At 40.8% G+C, this 21,611-nt stretch overlaps 1 non-coding gene across 1 annotated transcript; it reads left to right on the top strand.

The window, feature by feature from the left end:
- The first annotated feature begins 17,192 nt into the window (after positions 1-17,192).
- On the top strand, positions 17,193-17,299 carry LOC118482985. Its single transcript, XR_004869416.1, has one exon. It is a non-coding gene; the product is annotated as a small nucleolar RNA R71 (small nucleolar RNA).
- Positions 17,300-21,611: the final 4,312 nt, after the last annotated feature.

Below are 21,611 nucleotides of genomic sequence, written 5' to 3'. Positions count from 1 at the left end.
TCCGCCGCTTTGGGTTACTTGTCAAATTTCGGGATGAAATTTCTTTCAAGTTGGGGATGATGTGACAACCCGAGATTTCAAGATCTTTTCCTCTACGCATCACTTGTTTCACAAGTTTGTTTTCACAATTCATTTTACGTTGTATCATGTGCACGATATTTGAATAGTTAAAGTATTGCTATGTTTGGTTGTTGCATATAATTGTAGGTGTTGTTTAAGGTGTAATGTTTAGGCATAACATGGCACCACACTTGATTCACGAAAAACCCATGCCGACGAAAACCTAGGGTTCTTCGCCCAAGCTCATGTCGACGAAGAAGGGTTCTTTATCACAATAACTTCTTGACGAAGAAGGGTTCTTCGCCAAGAAGGTCTTTCGCCGAAAGGGCCCTCGGCCCAGGATTATTCGTGGCCCAGAATGAGCCCGATGGTTATTTGTTTGTATAACCTCTCATAACCTGCAACATCCAACCCTAAAACTCTCTCCCTTTCCTCTCCTTCCTGTGTGACGGCTATAATGGGTCTCGAAGCCTTTTCATCTCGAGCAATTTAATCACTTCGGTATCACGGTAGTGTTCATCATTGTTAGTTGTTTGAATCTTGGTGTTGTGACTTTATGTAAAACTAGGGTTTCATCTATAAGATTGTGAATCTAGAATATGTGAATGATTATGGTGTTGGATTGTATTGAAATTAGTGATTAGAAACCCGGTAATAGACGATTGTATGCACGTGACTTCGATTTCGTATGCAACAAAATGATTTGTTTGATTAACAGTGATGATCGCATGCTAAGTTGTTAACTAGGGTTTGTATACTAATGAGTAGTGTAATTGTTATGTTTCGAATGAATTGATGAACGGTGGACATTTGTTCATAATTAGGGTTCTTGATCATGATAAAAGTGTCGTTTGATTCAATTGGGAAACTGTCAAAATTGTGAACATCCGTTACGGCTGAGATTAAGGGAAATTGTAACTGTCTTGAAGGCAGCGACGAAGGACTGCCCCCACGAATAACGTAATTCGACGAAGAACCTAGTTCTTCGTTGACTGATTCTTAACGAACCATTAGGGTTCTTCATCACATTCCTTCTCGACGAAGAAGGGTTCTTCGACGTAAGGGTTCTTCGCCGAAAAGACATCCCACGAAGAACTGGTTCTTCGTGAGGATGCTGAAAAGGGGCAAAATGAGCATAACAGTGAAACAGTTTAGGATGTGTGTGATGATGGAATACTTGTGTTGTAAAATTCTATTGGTTGCATGATAATAATGTTAACTAGAAATGAGGATCTTGATTTGACTCGTGTGAGTAGCTAATACATCTGTTAAACGTTATTATGTGACTTGCACATGGGATGTGGACTTATATGAAAACTGAGTACTTGCTATGTGATATACGGTGATCTTGCGATGAATGCAAACTGTGAAAAATACGTGACTTAATTGATTATGAAACTGATTTCGTTGGTAACCACAGTAGGGTTTGGTTGACTAACTGGAACGGGTAACTTAATATACCGAGCAAATCTAAGGTGAGCTCACTTCTCTTGAGCATGCGTCCCGGTGGGTGGGACATTCAATGAATATTCCTGAGAGGAATAAGTCTTTTTGGGTAAAAACTGGAATGTAAGATAATACACTCATTTCCTATCACCATAAGTCCCATCTTCTACCGAATAGTTACCTGAGAGGTAACGGCGCATTAATTGATAGCGCTACTAGGCTTGGCAACCTCACACCATACCTGAGAGGACGGGCATGAACTAATGACCTTAATCATGACCAATGCTTATATAGGGGGCATTGGGGACGGGCAAAACAATCTGGAGCCAACTTGTACGGTACTCGAGTTATTATCAACATTATCAATAAACTGAACTAAACACTTGGCAATTAATGTTTTCGGAAAACTATGAACTCACCAGCGTTGTCTAATATACTTGTCGCATGCTCGCAGGTCACTAGATGTTATGGACAAGGAACTTGCTATCTGGGATTACTGGAGTGGTCATGGGTCGTACTGCTTGGATATGCATGATGGGCTTACTGTTTTTACATACATTTGGTGTTGAAACATTTAAACAATGAATTATTATTTGCTTCCGCTGAATCTTTTAAACTTGCAATATGATTTGAAATGTTTGATTTAATAAATGGGAGTTTATTTTATTGTATTGTGAATAGTTCAATTTGATTGGTCGCTAGATTCTGGTACGTCACACGCCTAGCGGGGTTTTCCGCATGTGGTATTTTGGGGGTGTGACACTCGAGCTCGATAAGCGAGCTCGGGCTCGGGCTCGTTTACTAAATGAGTTTGTTTTTAGGCTCGGACTCGAGTTAAAGCTCATTTAAGCTTTTTTTCAAGCCAAACTCAAGTAGTTCGGCTCATTTGCACTCCCGTAAAACATAAATATGTATCATGTATATCAATAATCTTATCTTGTAAGTCTTCATCTAACACAAGACGTGTAAACCTAAAAGCACGTGGCTTAATTTAGTATGATAAATTGATAATCGCCAACATAGTGACTTGTGGGACCTACTAGTCCAACATGATTCAACGACCAACCAATCAGGATTACGTAATGAGACGAGAGAATCGTTTTTGAAGTGTGGACCATGTAGGGAGGGTCTAGATATACATTTTTACTTTAATTTAAAGTGACAGACAGTGAGGATACCAGTCTCCCCAATTCATCAAGATTCTCTTGGTCGGTTAAACTTCCTTAATCGTCTAACCTGATTCAAGAACATGACAATAAGGTTACAACCTAACATGGATTTAGGTTAATTTTTGGGTCAAATTCTAACAAATTTAGCTAAACGCATCATGTTCAGGTTGATTTATCGTGCTCTAGACTGACTTATTTATTTTTACAGATTTAAAACTTAAACTGAAAACATAGCATATACTATGTTATCAATTTGTATAATGTTTACATTAATTTTTTAGATAAAAACAAAAAATAATATTTTTTTTTTTGAACGGCCAACAAAATTTTATTAATCAAAACTAGCAAGACGCTAGACGCCAAATTTACAATCATTACACCCAAATCGAACCAGCCAAAACAGGAGAATTAAACAACAAACATTACATGTTAACACTAAAGCTTCGCCAATCATTCCATGACCAATTAGAAGATCCCGATCGATTCTTAATCCAGAGAAAAGTCAACGATTTGACTTCTTCAACGACCTTAGAGACGCTCGGAGATGCCTGGCCGAAAAGAACTTCGTTTCGCATCCTCCATACACTCCAAATAACTACCTGGGCTATAGCATTGAATACCAATTTCTTCTTTTTTGATCCATGCACAGCTTTGTGGGCTTCCAAAATATCCTTCAAGCTGAATGCAAAAGTAGGTTGGGATCTACACCATTGAGCCATGATAAGCCATATTGACTGGGTGAACTGACAAGCCACGAATAGATGATCGCAAGTTTCGTCATATTCCTCACATAACAAGCACCTGGTGTCCGCAATTTGAATATTCCTTGCTGCCAAAGCTACCCGAGTCGGTAGCCTTTCCGATAAAGCACGCCATGAAACGATTCCCACCTTCTTTGGTACAAGCTTATTCCAATGAAAAACATATCCCGGGACCGGGCTCGACTCAGTAGCAGCAATATTTTTTATGCTAGCTACAGAGAATATTTCTGAATTATCATGCTTCCACACCCAAGTGTCCAGGCCCTCACCACCATTGAAATCGCACAGAAGCAGCAGAAGATCGGACAGTTCCTGCTGTTCTGAATCCGACAGAATAGAACGGCTCCATGCCCAGGATACATTCAGCACATCGAGACCCCACGAGACCCGGTCGGACACCCGGCAGGACCGATCAGATTCGAGAGCAAATAATAAAGGAAAACCAATGTACAAAGGATTATCTCCAATCCAGAAATCGAGCCAGAATGCTGTTTTTGATCCGCCGCTCACCCTACTCCATATCGATTCCGACAAATTAATCCCAACCTGACTTAGACAATCCCGAATACCGACAATTTGTTTCCATGGACCAGCCACCGATACCTTAACCGGAATAGGAGCCCATGACCTATTATTGTGATGAATTGACCAAATGACTCTTCTCCATAAATTATCCTTTTCCGTCGTGAATCTCCACCACCATTTCGCTAGCAAAGATAGGTTTGCATCCCGTAACGAACCGAAACCTAAACCTCCATATTCTATTGGAGCAATTACTTTTTCCCACGCCATCCAACTCGTGTAAGAATTTTCATCCGACCCGCCCCAAAAGAAAACCCTCCTCAATTTTTCCAACATCTCTAAGACTTTTGAAGGAGCTTTATATAGCGAAAAGAAGTAAGTAGGCAGTGAGTTCAAAACTGATTTAATAAGGGTAATTCTACCCCCATAAGACAAGTTTTTTGCTTTCCAAATTGATAATCGATTTTTAAAGACCTCTACAACCGGTTTCCAATTACGAATAAGATTCATATTCGCACCAACAATCAAACCCAAATGTTTAAACGGAAAGGTACCATATTTACAACCCAATAAATTTGCCATGTGTTGAACTCCTGCCTCATCCACCCCCACCCCGTAAATAGAACATTTGGTAAGGTTCACCTTCAAGCCAGACACCAAATAAAAGCACCTCAATAATCTTTTCAAGTTTACGGCGTTTTCACCCAACCATTCCCCAAGGAAGACCACGTCATCGGCATACATGAGGTGAGATAGCATCGGGCCTTGGGAAGTACATTGTAGGCCTTTGAATATCCCAACCGAGATGGCCTTCTTCATAATACCTGAAAGTGCTTCGATTGCAATGACAAACAAAAACGGGGACAAAGGATCCCCCTGTCGTAATCCACGAGAACATTCAAATTCCATGGTAGGAGATCCATTTACTAGTATTGATGCTCTAGATGAGACAAGCGTTGCCTTAATCCAACTCCTCCAACGTTCCGGGAAATTCATTTGAACCATAATCGAGTCTAGAAATTTCCAATTAAGCGAGTCATATGCTTTATTAATATCAACTTTAAAAATCATACCTGATTTTTTTGCCTTCTTCAACCAAGCAATAACTTCATTTAGAATAAGGGGGCCATCCGATATATTCCTTCCCGCCAAGAAAGCGGTTTGTTCCTCAGAAATAAGCTTCCCAATCACCTTTTTAAGCCGGTTCACCAAAACTTTTGAAATCGCTTTATTTACCACACCAATCAAACTTATAGGCCGGAAGCTAGATGGAGAAGACGGGTCTTTTACTTTCGGAATTAACGCGATGAATGAGGAGGAACAACACCGACTAATAGAGCCATGCATGAAAAATTCCTGAAAAACTTTATAGAAATCCCCTTGGAAAAGTTCCCAATGTTTTTTAATAAATTTGAAATTGAAACCGTCCGGGCCCGGGGCCCTATCGCCGACACAACCCCACACAGCTTCCTTGATTTCCGCGATTGAAAAAGGTTCAACAAGTGAACTCGCTTCAGCCGGTGATAAAGAAACCAAGTTTTGACACACCAAAGTCGGCCGAGTATCCATCGGTTCCACGAATTGGTTCGAAAAAAATTCAAAAAAGGACTCTTTAACAGCCACTGGATCCGAACACCAAACACCATTGATCATTAGACCATTTATTCGGTTATTACTTATATTTGCATTGATGACATTATGGTAGAACGCTGAATTTTCGTCCCCTTCTAGGGCCCACCTAGATCGAGATTTTTGCCTGGCATCCAGTTGCTTCCTACGATCTGAGTCCATAATAAAGGTAATACATTCTGCCCGTTCATCCAATTCTCTAACCTCCAAAGGTCTCGTCTCAGCCACCGATTCCAATTGATTCATCCGATTCTTTTTTATTATGTACTCACCATCAGATCTTTCCTTTTCGACTTTAAGCCATGCTTTAATATTATTTTTTAACCATCTTAATTTAACGGTGAGAGCCATATCTGCAGGTCCATTGAACACAAAATTATGACATACCTGTTGTACCAGATTAGAGAAGCCAGGTAACTCCAGCCAGGAGTTAAAGCAGCGAAACGGGATATGACCGTAATCCGTAGGAGTCGTGGATAGTAAAATTGGGCGATGATCAGATGCATCTCTTTTAAGCGCTGTTACCGATGCCGTAGGCCAGTTTTCCATAAAACCCAAGCACACGAGGAACCTATCCAACTTACTCATTTTATCCCCCCGATCCGAAATATAGGTGAAATTACCTCCTCCCATATGATATTCACACAAGCCCGCGGATAGAATAAATTGGTTGAAAAATTCAGCATTAGACGCATTAAATTCAGAATTTAGCCTTTCCGATTCGCACCTGACTTCATTGAAATCTCCCATCAGAACCCACAACCCTTGGGACGAATTTTTTATCCCCACCAATTTTTGCCATATCTGCCTCCTCACCACAGCATCGTTAGAGGCATACACATTAACCAAATTAATCCGAACACCCGACGGGCATACCAACCCCGATAAGACCAGAAAAAAACGGTCTCTAATCACGCTGGTACAATTAAAAACCGATGGATTCCAGAGGCAAGCTAAACCCCCAGACCTACCCTCTGCATCAACTACTTCCAGATTGTATGCCGAACGACCCCAGAAACCGTTGAACATAAAACTCGAAGCAGCCCGGATTTTTGTTTCTTGAATAGCTAGAAAATGTACTCCGTATGTTGACTTTATACCCCTTACCCAATCCACTTTTCGGGAATCCCGAACCCCGCGAAGATTTACTGAAAGGAAATTCATTGGTTACCTATGACATCACCTTCACCAAGAATGACATTCCGGGTAACATCCTCAAACCCTTGCAGATTTATTCCAATCAGCGATCCAACCAACATCGATGCTTTAACTTCTTCCAGAACAGGATCATCAATCGGAGCACTGGGTTGGATGAAAGGAGCATGGGTCCTCTGATCCGGCTGATCAACCGGCGAAATCGGAACGGGATCACCGTGGAGATCTTCATCAGGAGGTTCAGGACATTTTGAGTCTACCGAGGATGAGGGTCTATTAAGGTCAAATAGTGGGTCACCAAGAGGGTCATGACAAAAACCTCTATTCGGTGGGCCTTGCATAGAAGCATCCGAAGGTGGGCTCCTTAAATTTCTGCTCCTCTTTCCAAGCCCAGTCATAGGGGTTGGCCCATTCTGCTGTAATTGATCTCCCAGGTTATTTTCTCTCTCTACCCTCCTGACGTCACCATGATCCTTTTCCGCCGGCATGTCTTTTGGACCCACATTATCACCATTTGTTTCCCCATGACAATTATATTCCCCATGCAAATTCCCCACATTTTCTTGTAAACCCAAGTCGACCCCATGCACATTCCCAACATTCTCATGCAACCCTAAGTCATCCTCAGGCTTTTCATGTTCCACCGGCGTTTCAATATTCGATGCAACATTCGGTCCATGTGTCACGGAGGGAGACGATTCGATTACTCTTGCCGGAAGTGTATCGACAACCACCGATGACCGGATTTCGCCGTCTTCCACATCATCCATCATGTTATGATCCCCACCGAACGCATCTACGGAATAACCTTCTGGTTCAACCACCGGTTCGTTTACCATGTTAAACACTGAGTTTTTGTCCTCCAACTCAGGTCTCCACGCATCAATATCCTCAGCAACCCAGACCACAAACCTCCTTTCTCTCCAAGATACTACAACCGACTCCTCAATCCTCTTTCCGAGCGGCACAAGGACCAGTACCGAGCATTCCGAGTTATCAGTTTCCGTCCATGAAAAGTCTGCTTCCTGCACAACTCTGCCAAACAATCTGCCAATGTCGTCATATACCGAACTATCTCGGAGGTGCACCGGAACCCCTGAGATCCGGAGGTAAACAACGCGGTCTAGTGGTAAATCTTCTCCCTTCCAAACGCTGAAACTACTGAACACCTTAGACATGGATGCCGAGAAATTATTCATTACGTCTTTAACCATATCAGGTGTCCCAAGAGTCAATAGAACGCTAAGCCCACCTATGTAGGACACCCCAAAATTCCTCAACCCCTCCTTGGTGAGAACCGCATTCAGATTGTTCAATGATTCTAAGTCAAGGGCTACACCATGGATGGCACGACCCTTGCAATGTAGGGGATACTTAGATCCATTGAAGTCGATAGTGATGGTTTTAGAACAGGAGAACGAACCAGAATTACCATCCGGGTTTCCATTTTGGAATAGGCTAGCAAATGATTTCCCCTCCCTAACAGTAGACCCCCGGATACCTGAAGTGTTATTGTGGGGTAGATCTTTACCGGACGATTCCTTTGGTTTCCAAATTTTTTCTCCCACTACCTTTGATGTGTAGATGAACTTCTTATGATTCTTGTCATATTTAGCTAGCGAGACCGAAACCTTGGCTTCAAGGATTTTCACCGTATTCATTTCCACCAACGTAGCGTCCACATTATCTACTCCCCGGTATCGAATGAAACCGAAACAATTACCTCTTTTGTCTCTTTTACGTGCCACATATGCATCGGAAACGAATCCGAACGGTTGGAACGCCAATCTAAGTGCAGATCTCGTTGTGCTCTCCGGTAAATTCTGCACGATGAAAGTCAGCTCCACACCATTTCCACGAGACTTCTTATTTCTATTATAGTTCACGTCAATCCATGGACCTCCACCATCGTCCACACCGCCCCAACCCTTTGCGGACTCCATAGGACACGGACAGCCTCAAGCTCACCAAAAACAACCCACTGAAAGGTTATTACCAACAGAACAGAAACGCTCCCCTAACACCTCAAAAAAAAAACAAACGAAACAATGGCGACTTGATCCTAAGGGTGTTAATGGGATTCGAATCGATCTAGCTCAACTATACTCAGATAGCCGCGACCAATATCAGACCCGCTAAGCCCCGAAGAGATCCAGAAACCACTGTGGGAAAAGAGGGTAGAGGATGTTTAATCACGTGCTCAGAAAAGAAGGAAGGTGGCCGAGTGGAGGAGATGCAAGGTCAAGATAGAAAGCAAGGTGCAGACCGAACCTACCGGAGGAGATTCGGGACCTCACACGCTATGTCGACGGGCAAGCTCCGGTATCACTCCGGCGACTCTTCAGGTACTCGAGAGAGAAAATTTATTCATGACTCCAAATCAAACTCCAACAAAAAATAATATTAAAGACATGTTTTCAATTCATACACCAACAAAAACACATTGTTTTTATCAAACACAAGGTTGAGGTAACTAATCTCTAAACAATCAATATCCGAACATATTTATGATTACACTGAATCTTTATTACGTTCTTTTAGCTCGTCTGATCTGATGATTCAGTTTATAAAATTCCACCTTTTCAAAAAAAAAAAAAAAAGTCAAACTATAAAAAGTGGCAACGTTTAATACATTTAAACTTAATAAAACTAATAAAATGAAATTCTTTCTAAATTACTTTAAAGTTCGATTAACATAAACACAAGTTTATCCACCGCATACTGATCGTTTTTTTATAAGCTGGAGAGGAAGGGAAGCAGATCATTTGTAGCCATTCTTGGTGTGTTTCTAACAAGGTTTTGATCCGGGTTAAATTCAGAGTTGACCCAATCAACTTAAATAATTTGTTCTGCTCCTTTCTACTTTAATAAATTGTTTTTTTTTTTTTTTCTTCTTATACATGTTTTTCAACTTATTAAAATTTTGTTCCGATTTTATAAATTTACTTTTTATCCTTTAAGCTATTTGTTCATTCTATAGCCAGTTTCATAAAGAGAACTAACATTTCTTAAACATAAAAAATAATTTTATGTTGATTCATGAAAATATTGGTAGCCCAATCTCTTTAAGCCAAGATCCAAAGGCCCAACCGCCCAGGGGAAGCCGGGTACGCATTTAATGGGCCTAATACTCCCTTTAAATATAATTGCTTGTTAAGGTACTTGAGCCCATTTTATATCTTGAAACTGAAAGTTTCTTTTTGGGGCCAACAATACTACATTTTTTTAGGCTATTATCTGAGGATAACTGATAAGGTTTGCTAGTTTGGGCTGTATTTTTTGTTAAGGTTTTGGGCTATGTTTAAACAATCCAGGTTCATGGTTTAAAATCGTATTTTTATATTGGTTTTATGTCAGTGGGCAAGAAATTCTTCTATATATTCTTCTATATAGAGTAAATTCTTCTATATATTCTTCTATATATTAAAAAGAAATGGAGTAAATAGTAATTATTTTGAAAACCAACATGGTGTATAAAATATGTGGTTGTGGTAATTTGCTTTGTGAAGGTTATGTTCTATTATAAGGAAATAAAAGAAATTTTATTTTGTTAAGTTGATTATGAATAATTTGTGATTATAAAAGAAAAAAACTTCAGTTAAATAAGGTTTCAATATTTTATATTTTTTTTTCCTGTCATAACGTGTTAGTCCTAAGTCAAATTAGCTATTGTTTTCTATATTTTACGTTTCAACCTATTTTTTGTGAATATTATTTTGAAAACCAACATAGTGTATAAAATATGTGGTTGTGATAATTTGCTTTGTGAAGGTTATGTTCTATTATAAGGAAATAAAAATTCTATTTTGTTAAGTTGATTATGAATAATTTGTGATTATAAAAGAAAAAAACTTCAGTTAAATAAGGTTTCAACATTTTATATTTTTTTTCCTGTCATAACGTGTAAGTCCTAAATCAGGTTAGCTATTGTTTACTATATTTTACGTTTCAACATATTTTTTGTGAATGAACATGACACAGCTTTTTTATGTTAATTTTTTGCCCGGTTTAGCGGTCCCGCTGTATTGCGTGGATCCTAAATCCTAGTTTTGTTAACAAAACAAAAGACTTTATTTACGACATATTAGACCTAATTACACAAAACGTGGGTTCTTGTAAGGGATGGTTTCCACTCTCATTCTTCCCTCTTGCCCAAAAAACATAAGAGGTGGTTTCCCCTCATGTCATGGGGGTAAACTAATTTTTTTTCTTTTTTTTAATTCCTAGTTAATAAATGAAACATAATTCTAACAAAATAAAAGTACATTAAATTAAAAAAAAACATTACATTAAAATAAACTAACTAAAATTACATTAACTAAATTAAAAAAAAAAAAACATTACATAAAATTAAACCTACTAAAAAATAAAACCATAAAAAATTCAAAACTACATGGCCATCCATATTTTTTTGCGATCTCGTGTTTTCGGGCTAGTGTGATTTCCAACAAACACTCCGGTGGAACATTGTTGTGTGGCATGTTAAACGTCTCCAGATCCTTATCAAACCGAATCGATCTCAACGTCTCTCGATGTTCATCCGCCAACTCAATATATTTTTCCTCTCGTTTCTTTTTAATTTCCACCAACTCTTGTTTCATAAATTTGTATTCTTGGAGCTTGTCGGACATACCAACTGACCTTTCGCTCGACGTTGTGGGTCCTTTATCTTTTCTCTTTTTTTTTTTTTGCCTTGTTGGAGAGGGGTCTACGTTTTTGTCGGGTGTATCACTACGGTAGTTACCCGAATCCGATGACTTTCTTTTTTGCCCTGAACCACCACTATCATCACCCACCAATGGTACCGGGGCCCATTTATCATGCTTTCTAACCACCTCCCATGCCTCAATATGAGGAAAGCCACCCGAATGTTGTTTTTGGTAATCTTTTAGCGCTTGTTTCATAACATGAGCATCGTCACTTCCACTAGGAGGTAAACGATACTATAATAAAATATAAATTATATTAATGTAAAAAATAAGAATATATTTTAGGGTAAAAAATAAAAACTATGTAAACGTAAAAAATTATACTGCTTGATGCCAAAAACCATTGAATAAGTTCAACCGTGCTTGCATAGTTTTCCATTTCGGACGGACTTGATGAACGGTCTGTGAGCTTCCTCCAACGGTCGCATTGTAGTGTGCATGAACTTTCTTCCAAAACCTTTTGAATTTTGGACATTTCCTTTTTTTTCTTGTTAAGACTACGATGCACATACGCCATCGCTAAAGCCTCTTGTTACTTCTTCGTCCATCTTGGCGGATCCGCCCTACCCCCTTTCCTTTCTTTTCATGTTCGGCTTCTTCTTCACCTTCAAGATCTTCCTCTTCGTCGATGATGCGTGTCGGTGTGTATATAACTTTTATATATATTTAAGCCCCTTTTTACACTTTTAGCCAAGTTTTAAATTTATAAAACACGATATTTACTAACACTAAACACACATATGGGCAAGTGCACCCATCGTGGACGTAGTATAGTGTTGGTAAGATACCGAGGTCGTCCAAGGACACAAGAGCTTTTAATACCGGTTTATCCTCAACGTCTAACCAAATCAAAAAGTGAGAAAAATGTTTTAAACTAAGAAAAATAAAAACTAACTAAATGCTGAAAAATAAAATAAAAATAAAAACAGATAGACAAGATGAATCACTTGGATCCGACACGTGTGTTAGTATAACCTTTGATTATTTTCGCACTTTTGCACTTGTTTAAGAGATTATCTTAGTTATTGTAGTAGGCCCCTCTTTTGAAGGCGACGTTACCCTCAACCCAGTAGTTTGAGTCAGCAAGGATACAATCCTAAAGGGTCGGATTATTGAAAGATAATGAATTAAGTTATTAATGCAAATTGTGGTAGGCCCCGCTTTCGGCGGTGACGTTACCCTCGGCTAAGTAGTCTGAGTCAGCAGGGATACAGTCCTAAATAGCCGGGTTACAGTATTAATAGTAGTTAACTTATGAGGGGGTCAAAGAGTTTGGATCCCCGCCATCCAATACCTATGGGCATTGAAGGAGATCCTACTAAATTTGACCCAGGTCCCAAGCAGGACCTCTAAACGCTGAACAAGGGCAAGACCCTTACCAAACCGTTCCCTTAACCCCCGACCAGGTAGCCAACATACCTCCATATAGACCGTGGAGATATGAATGGTGAAAATCTTTTATTTTATATAGACAGTAAAATAACGCCAAGACACCACGGACAAACGATAAGGAAAGATCACCTTCAACATAAGTAACTAGTTATTAAAGTCATTAATACAAAACCAAATAAAAAGTGCAAAAGATTAAAAATAAAAAGTATTATACTAAACACTTGTCTTCACCAAGTGATGTAAGAGACTTAGGCAAACATGGCCTTGATTGTCAAGAAATCTTACGATCAATCTTGGATCCCGAGACGACTCACACACTCTATGATGGACAATGGATGATGGTGGTGGATGATGGTGTTATGGTGGTGGTGGATGGTGGATGAAGTGTGAGAGAGGTGGTGTGCCAAGGGATGAGATGGAATGAAGCCAAGCACCCCTACTTACAGGCTGAACAGAAGGCTGGGCACGGCCCCGTGTCCGCTGGACACGCCCCCGTGCCCGTCTGACATTCTCTCTCTTCATTAATTGTAATTCGCAATTACAATTAATGCGCCTGCTGTACTTTCACCAAGCCCCCGTGCCCGCTGGACACGGCCCCGTGGTGGGCAATGGAAGCTTCTACTGGTTTGTCTTTTCTGCTGCTTCCTGGGCACGCCCCCGTGTTCGCTGGACACGGGGCGTGTTCAGTCTCTGTTTTCTCTTCTTTGCCTTGGGAGGTGCCGTTGAGGGTCCGGGCAGTCTACTTTTGTTCCTTTTCTTGTATTTATGCTAGAATTAGTTGTCTTTTTGCTTCTTTTGTGATTTTGAGCTCATTTCATCCTGAAAATACAAAAGGAAGACAAAAACACTCTTTTTCCAACATTAGTACTTAAAAAGGGTTAGTTTTATGCCTTAATTGATGTGATTTATATGTTGCATTTTACACACATCAAATACCCCCACACTTGAACTTTTGCTTGTCCTCAAGCAAAACTCTTTAAATGTGGCTCACACTCCCAAATGGAATAGGTAGAAGAGAAGGTTTTTAGCTTGTCCTAGAGTGTCGGGAATCCAAGGTCTTTGTACGTTTTATTTTTATTTATTTACAATCCTATTCGTTATGATTTATTTTGAACGTTTCATAAGATAAATTACTTATTTGGGCATAGCATGCCTTATTAAAATTCCATTTATATACAAGTTCACATACCTCACGGGGGATCACTCAACACTCGGCCGAAGGTGTATATTTTTAGTGAATCACTCGAGAGCGGCATGGAACTTACGCCTTCCATAGGCTTGCCAAGCAATCAATCCTCCTTCTTTTTAACTTTTTACCTTTGTAAATATCAAGAGGACTTTTGGGGTGAAGGGTTAGGCTTGGGTTAAAGGTGGGTGGTTGGGTTAGTGGTTAGTAAAAAGGGCGAAAAATCGTAAAAAGCGTCGGTTTTCGTGACATACCTTGTTTTTAGTGACTTTTTATTTTGAAGTATTTCTCCAAACAAGATTTTATATAGCTTTTGTTTGTTTTTGACTTCATTTTTTTTTTCATCACATAAAAAGGTGAGTTTACGAAAAACCGAGCTTGTTACTAAAATAAAAGGTGAAAAATAAAAAAGGGTTTTTGGTGGGTAAAAAGGGTTTTGGGGTAATGAAATGAAAGGTTTAGGCTCAAAGGGGCTATCTAGGGGGATTTTGGGTAGGTGGTAAAAAAAATGAAAAATAATGGTTTTGAAAGAAAAAAAGGGTTAGTCCTAATGCCTCCATCACTTACTTACTTGGGTTTAAGTTGGTAAGGACCGGGAATGTATCGTCGTGGCAAGTTCTAGAGTTGTAAGAACCAAGCGGCTATTCACACAAGAAACGAAAAATGAGCATTTAGTCTAAATATGTATATTTTTATGCTCAATAAAGGCTCAAAACTCACTTTTGTGGGAATGGGTTTTTAATGTGATCAAGTATATATAATCGAATTTTTAACTAGACTTGTTATGCCGTTTCATAATTTTCTTATGTTGGTTCTTTGTTATCACGACGCTATCGGTTGTAAACTTATAAAAATATAACCTTTTTAGAACTTGTTATTCCCAACTTAAACTAAGACAAGTAAATAAAAATAAAAAATGAAAAAGTTTTTGAAAAAATTTGGGGTGTTTAGCGGTTCCAATAGAGTTTTGTGTAAGGCTTGTGTTTAGGATTTGCAAAATTCAAGGTTTTAGCATCCCCCCCACACTTAAATTACACATTGTCCTCAATGTGTCCAAAAATAAGGTTTTTGGTCGATTAGGATGTGTAAGAGTGGTTTAAAAAACAAAGATTTTTGTTACTGGCATCCTGGACACGGCCCCGTGGTGACCGGGCACGGCCCCGTGGTCAAGTGCCAGTAACAAAAATTAGAGAATTGAAACAGAAGCCTGGACACGGGGGCGTGTCCGCTGAACACGGCCCGTGTCCATTTACCTGAACTGGGTGTTTTCCTGCAGGTGGCTCAGCACGGGGGCGTGTTGGTTGGGCACGGCCCGTGTTGAGCCTTCTGCGATGGAGATTTGTGTCGGGTTGCTCTGTTCTTCGTGCATGGTTCCATTTTTCTCGTTCCCTTTTTCATCCATTATCACCATGAGTGTGTTTTATTCTGCAAAATAAAACTAAAAGATTAAACTAAACTAAGGATAGTTCCGCGGAATGCCTCCGTGGTGCGCCACGTTTATAAGGGTCCTTGGCTAGACCCAATGCGAGGTTATATGTTTTCTGAGTGGGATGCTTGGCGTCCCATGTTACACCGTCGGAGAGCAGCATCCAAGCTCGAATCAATAACCTTCATGTAATTGACCGGGTCGTCATCTTCTATTCTCTTCCCAACTCCGAATTTCACTTCATCATCCCCATACCTCAAGGTGAGTGTCCCGTCATTCATATCCACCATTGCCTGGGCTGTGGCAAGGAAGGGTCTCCCTAGTATAAGGGGGACCTCGGTGTCTTCCTCCATATCGAGTATGACAAAGTCAGCTGGATAAACGAATCTGCTTACCCTTACCAAGACATTCTCGATGACACCTTGTGGGAATTTGACGGATCGATCAGCGAGTTGTATGCTCATTTTTGTAGGGCTCGTGGTCCCCAAGCCGAGTCTTTTGAACATTGATGAGGGCATGAGGTTAATGCTAGCCCTTAGGTCGGCTAGGGCATTGCGAATGGGCGATTCCCCTATTGAGCATGGAATCGTGAAGCTTCTGGGATCGATTTTCTTTTGGGGAAGTTTATTGAGCACGAGGGCAGAGCATTCTTCGCCTAAATTAACTAATTGCAAATTTTCAATTTTCCTCTTATGCGTAAGGAAGTCCCTCATAAATTTAGAGTATTTGGGCATTTGGGTTAGGACTTCGATAAAAGGAATATTGACGTGCAATTGTTTTAACAGACTTTCGAATTTTGCGAATTGCTCATTTGTCTTTTGACGAATTAACCTACCGGGGTACGGAACTCGAGGAGCCTTTGTCGGCTCTGGTGATGGAGGAGAGTTCTTTTCCTGCAGAGGTGTCGGTACTGTTTCTTCCGTTGGCGGTGGCACTTCTGTAGGCCCTACGGTGCGGTTTCGTAGTGTGATGAGGTGAACTTGCGCCTTTGGGTTTGTTTCGGTATTGCTGGGTAATGCGCCTTGTGGTCTCTCGGAAAAGTTTTGAGCTATTTGATTTAGTTGTTTTTCTATGTTTTGAATGCTAGCTTGTTGATTTCTAAAATTAGATTCTAATTGTAGAAATCTTTCCGAGTTTTTCTTATCGGTGTCAGAGACGAGGCGAGATATAGTATCTTCGAGCCTTTCTCGTCCACCTTGTTGTTGAGTGAAATTTTGTGACTCATTTCTTGGTTGCTGAAAGTTTGTTCGTTGGGTTTGTTGGTTACTACTATTGCCGGGTTCCCTCCAACCAAGGTTTGGGTGGTTTCGCCATCCTTGGTTGTAAGTTCCCGTTGGGGGACCCGACGGCCTAGGTCTATTATCAATGTAGTTTACCATTTCTTGTTGATCGTCTGTTTCTTTCATGCAACTCCAATTTTCATGTGACCCACCACACCCTTCACAAGCCATAACCGAGACTGTTTTTGTCATTTCCAATTTTTTTATCTTTGAAGAAAGAGCCTCGATTTGGGCTTGTAAAGAAGTGCTTTCATCGACCTTATGGGCGCCCGGGGCGATAAACTTATTTCCCCGGGGGGTGTGCCATTGAAAATTGGTTTGAGCAATTTCCTCAATTTGATTATATATTTCGTGTGGGCGTCGATTACCTAAAAGTCCCCCGGAGCTAGAATCAAGTGTCTGCCTAGTGTGTGGCAACAATCCATTATAGAAAGTGGATACTTGTTGCCATATTGCGAGGCCGTGATGGGGACACTTGCGTAATAGCTCCTTGAACCTTTCCCAAGTTTCATATAAGGATTCCCCGTCCTCTTGTGAATATGTATTAATTTCAGCCATTAACTTAGCAGTTTTAGAAGGAGGGAAATACTTATATAGAAATTTTTGGGCTAGTTCATCCCAGGTGTTTACCGATCCAGCTGGGAGGGTGTTGAGCCAAGCTTTCGCTCGGTCTTTTAGTGAGAAGGGAAACATACGGAGGCGGATGGCGTCGTTTGATGCTCCATTGATCCGAAAGGTATCACATATTTCCAAGAAATTAGTTATATGTAGATGGGGATCCTCGTCCGCAAGCCCATGGAAGGTTGCGGAGTTTTGGAGCATTTGTATCAAATGTGGCCGAAGTTCGAAGTTATTGGCTTCGACATTCGGAGCATTGATAGCGGCGCCTAGATTACCTACGGTGGGTCGTAGATAATCCATAAGGGTACGTTGGTCCGCCATTGGAGGTGGATCACCCGAAACCTTCTCTTGGTTTTTGGCTTTTAACCTTTTTCTGAGAAAGCGTTCGGGTTCTTCTAGTGGTTCTTTTATGTCTTTATTGGAACTAGAGCTCATACACTACGTGAGGGTGGCGTCGGGTTCCAAGTCCTGCAATAAAAACAAAAAAGAATGTTGGTCAGAAGGTTCACCACGGCCCCGTGATGAGCGAACACGGCCCGTGGTCGGAATTTCAGTGATTGTTTTCCAGATCCCAGTTACTGGAAGTTGGACACGGTCCCGTGTTGCACCGGCACGGTCCCGTGGTCAGCCTTCTGTAACTTGGAAAACAAAAACTGCCAGTGACGATGCTGAACACGGCCCGTGTCCGACCAGGCACGGCCCCGTGTTGAGCTCTGCAGAAGCTGAAAATCTAAGAAAAAATCCTAAAAAATTAAAGAAAAATAAAAATATGATTAGGCCGCTGATTCCTAACTTTCTTAAAATCCTTGTGTCCCCGGCAACGGCGCCAAAAACTTGATGCGTGTCGGTGTGTATATAATTTTTATATATATTTAAGCCCCTTTTTACACTTTTAGCCAAGTTTTAAATTTATAAAACACGATATTTACTAACACTAAACACACATATGGGCAAGTGCACCCATCGTGGACGTAGTATAGTGTTGGTAAGATACCGAGGTCGTCCAAGGACACAAGAGCTTTTAATACCGGTTTATCCTCAACGTCTAACCAAATCAAAAAGTGAGAAAAATGTTTTAAACTAAGAAAAATAAAAACTAACTAAATGCTGAAAAATAAAATAAAAATAAAAACAGATAGACAAGATGAATCACTTGGATCCGACACGTGTGTTAGTATAACCTTTGATTATTTTCGCACTTTTGCACCTGTTTAAGAGATTATCTTAGTTATTGTAGTAGGCCCCTCTTTTGAAGGCGACGTTACCCTCAACCCAGTAGTTTGAGTCAGCAAGGATACAATCCTAAAGGGTCGGATTATTGAAAGATAATGAATTAAGTTATTAATGCAAATTGTGGTAGGCCCCGCTTTCGGCGGTGACGTTACCCTCGGCTAAGTAGTCTGAGTCAGCAGGGATACAGTCCTAAATAGCCGGGTTATAGTATTAATAGTAGTTAACTTATGAGGGGGTCAAAGAGTTTGGATCCCCGCCATCCAATACCTATGGGCATTGAAGGAGATCCTACTAAATTTGACCCAGGTCCCAAGCAGGACCTCTAAACGCTGAACAAGGGCAAGACCCTTACCAAACCGTTCCCTTAACCCCCAACCAGGTAGCCAACATACCTCCATATAGACCGTGGAGATATGAATGGTGAAAATCTTTTATTTTATATAGACAGTAAAATAACGCCAAGACACCACGGACAAACGATAAGGAAAGATCACCTTCAACATAAGTAACTAGTTATTAAAGTCATTAATACAAAACTAAATAAAAAGTGCAAAAGATTAAAAATAAAAAGTATTATACTAAACACTTGTCTTCACCAAGTGATGTAAGAGACTTAGGCAAACATGGCCTTGATTGTCAAGAACTCTTACGATCAATCTTGGATCCCGAGACGACTCACACACTCTATGATGGACAATGGATGATGGTGGTGGATGATGGTGTTATGGTGGTGGTGGATGGTGGATGAAGTGTGAGAGAGGTGGTGTGCCAAGGGATGAGATGGAATGAAGCCAAGCACCCCTATTTATAGGTTGAACAGAAGGCTGGGCACGGCCCCGTGTCTGCTGGACACGCCCCCGTGCCCGTCTGACATTCTCTCTCTTCATTAATTGTAATTCGCAATTACAATTAATGCGCCTGCTGTACTTTCACCACGCCCCCGTGCCCGCTGGACACGGCCCCGTGGTGGGCAATGGAAGCTTCTACTGGTTTGTCTTTTCTGCTGCTTCCTGGGCACGCCCCCGTGTTCGCTGGACACGGGGCGTGTTCAGTCTCTGTTTTCTCTTCTTTGCCTTGGGAGGTGCCGTTGAGGGTCCGGGCAGTTTACTTTTGTTCCTTTTCTTGTATTTATGCTAGAATTAGTTGTCTTTTTGCTTCTTTTGTGATTTTGAGCTCATTTCATCCTGAAAATACAAAAGGAAGACAAAAACACTCTTTTTCCAACATTAGTACTTAAAAAGGGTTAGTTTTATGCCTTAATTAATGTGATTTATATGTTGCATTTTACACACATCAGTCGACTTCTTCATCTTCATCTAAATGTTGAGTATCGGGTACAAATTCTTCATCTTCGTTGTCGTCGTATATGGGAAGCATGTGTTCAACATTATCTCTTGGAGATTGAGACGGTGGACTCCGATAAGCAAACGGGTCAAAAGCGTTTGGGCTTCCGTAGGATACTCGTACACACCTGATGCAACCATCGTGGGACCTTGTGGTAATGAAAAAAATTGTGGTTGATAGTTGGGTTGGGGTTGGGTGTTGTAAAAACCCGTTTGTGAAAAACATTGTGGTGGGAAGTTGGGTTGGTACACACTTGATCCGCCTCGTATACTTTGCGAGTCGCGCCCCCTCACATTCGAACCAGAATCCGATACTTTTTCTTGTCATCGCCCTTGTTTTGTCTATCCATTGTGTGTTTGAGAATTTGTAAATTGGGTGAAAAATGAAATGTTTAAAATGGTAGAATGGAATGTTATATTTATAAAGGTATTTAATGGTTTTTTTTTTCTAAAAACATAAACGGTCATATAGCGGTTTAAATCAAGTCCCCAATGGTCAAATCAAGCCCACCAACCTTCTCCCTGAATGCGGCAACCTTTCCCCCGATCCAACTCCTCCCCGCGCGGCATACTTAGGTGACGACAGTATTCCCCGAGCGGCAAAGGGGCGTGCCGCACCCTTGCCGTTTCCACCCCGTACACCAATGTACCAAAAAGAATATCGGCATGTCTTTACCATCAATAGTAATTATATACATCATAATGAAAATAAGTGTCGAAGTTGTCGGTAGCTGGAGATTTCATATATTTGGTGGGGTCATCGTCCGAAATTAGGAAAACATAAATTCTGTCTTATATATTGTAAACCTTACCTTGAGGCCCTTTTCCAAACTCGGGTCTTGGGATCGGTAACTACGTATCCAAATTTTTATAGCATGAGATGTTAGCAAACAATTGGGAAAACTATTATACGCTTTCACTCATTTCTTTGAAATCAAAACTCTTATCCCGATTGAGGGGTTAGGACAATGCATCTCGGCAGTAGAATATAGAACCATTCTCAAATACCGGCTAATGATCCCTATGTACCCAGAAGATGAAACCTGCCCGATATGTCGTAAAGCTTGTATGGATAAATATGGGGAGCACGCAGTTCACTGTAAAGAGCTCCCTGGGTTTAAATATCGGCATGACTGGGTGTGAGATGTTTTGGGGGACATCTTAAGAAGAGCTGGGATTTCTGCTAAGAAAGAGGCCCCTGTGAATTTCCTCACGGACCCTATGGAAGGGAGATCTACTCTGCGACCAGCGAATCTGCTCCGTCTTTGGCTGGGCTGGGGGGAAACATGCTTGTGTAGACCTCACGGGGGTTTCCCCTTTGGTTGGTTTAAGGGAAAACGGGTTTGTAGCTGGACTAGCAGCAAGAAAGGCAGAAGCAAAGAAAATGGATAAGCACGCTAAAGCTTGCGCAGAGAACCAACATGTCTTTATCCCTTTTGCCTTTGATACTTTTGGCTCCCTAGCGCCAGAAGCCATCAACTTCTTGACGAGGGTTCAACGGGTTATCCACAGTAACTGTTCGACCCCAAGGGGGCAGGGGTTTGTGTTCGGGAGGTTGGGGTTTGCAATTCAGAAAGGGTTGGCGGCGCAGCTTGTTGCCCGTCTACCTTCTGTTTTGATGTAACTTAACAAGTTTTCTGGTTATATTTAAATTGAAAACATATAAACAAAAAAAAATT

Source organism: Helianthus annuus, chromosome 1, assembly GCF_002127325.2.
Source record: "Helianthus annuus cultivar XRQ/B chromosome 1, HanXRQr2.0-SUNRISE, whole genome shotgun sequence".
Classification (NCBI taxonomy): Eukaryota; Viridiplantae; Streptophyta; class Magnoliopsida; order Asterales; family Asteraceae; genus Helianthus; species Helianthus annuus.
This window is presented reverse-complemented; position numbering and strand designations above follow the sequence as displayed.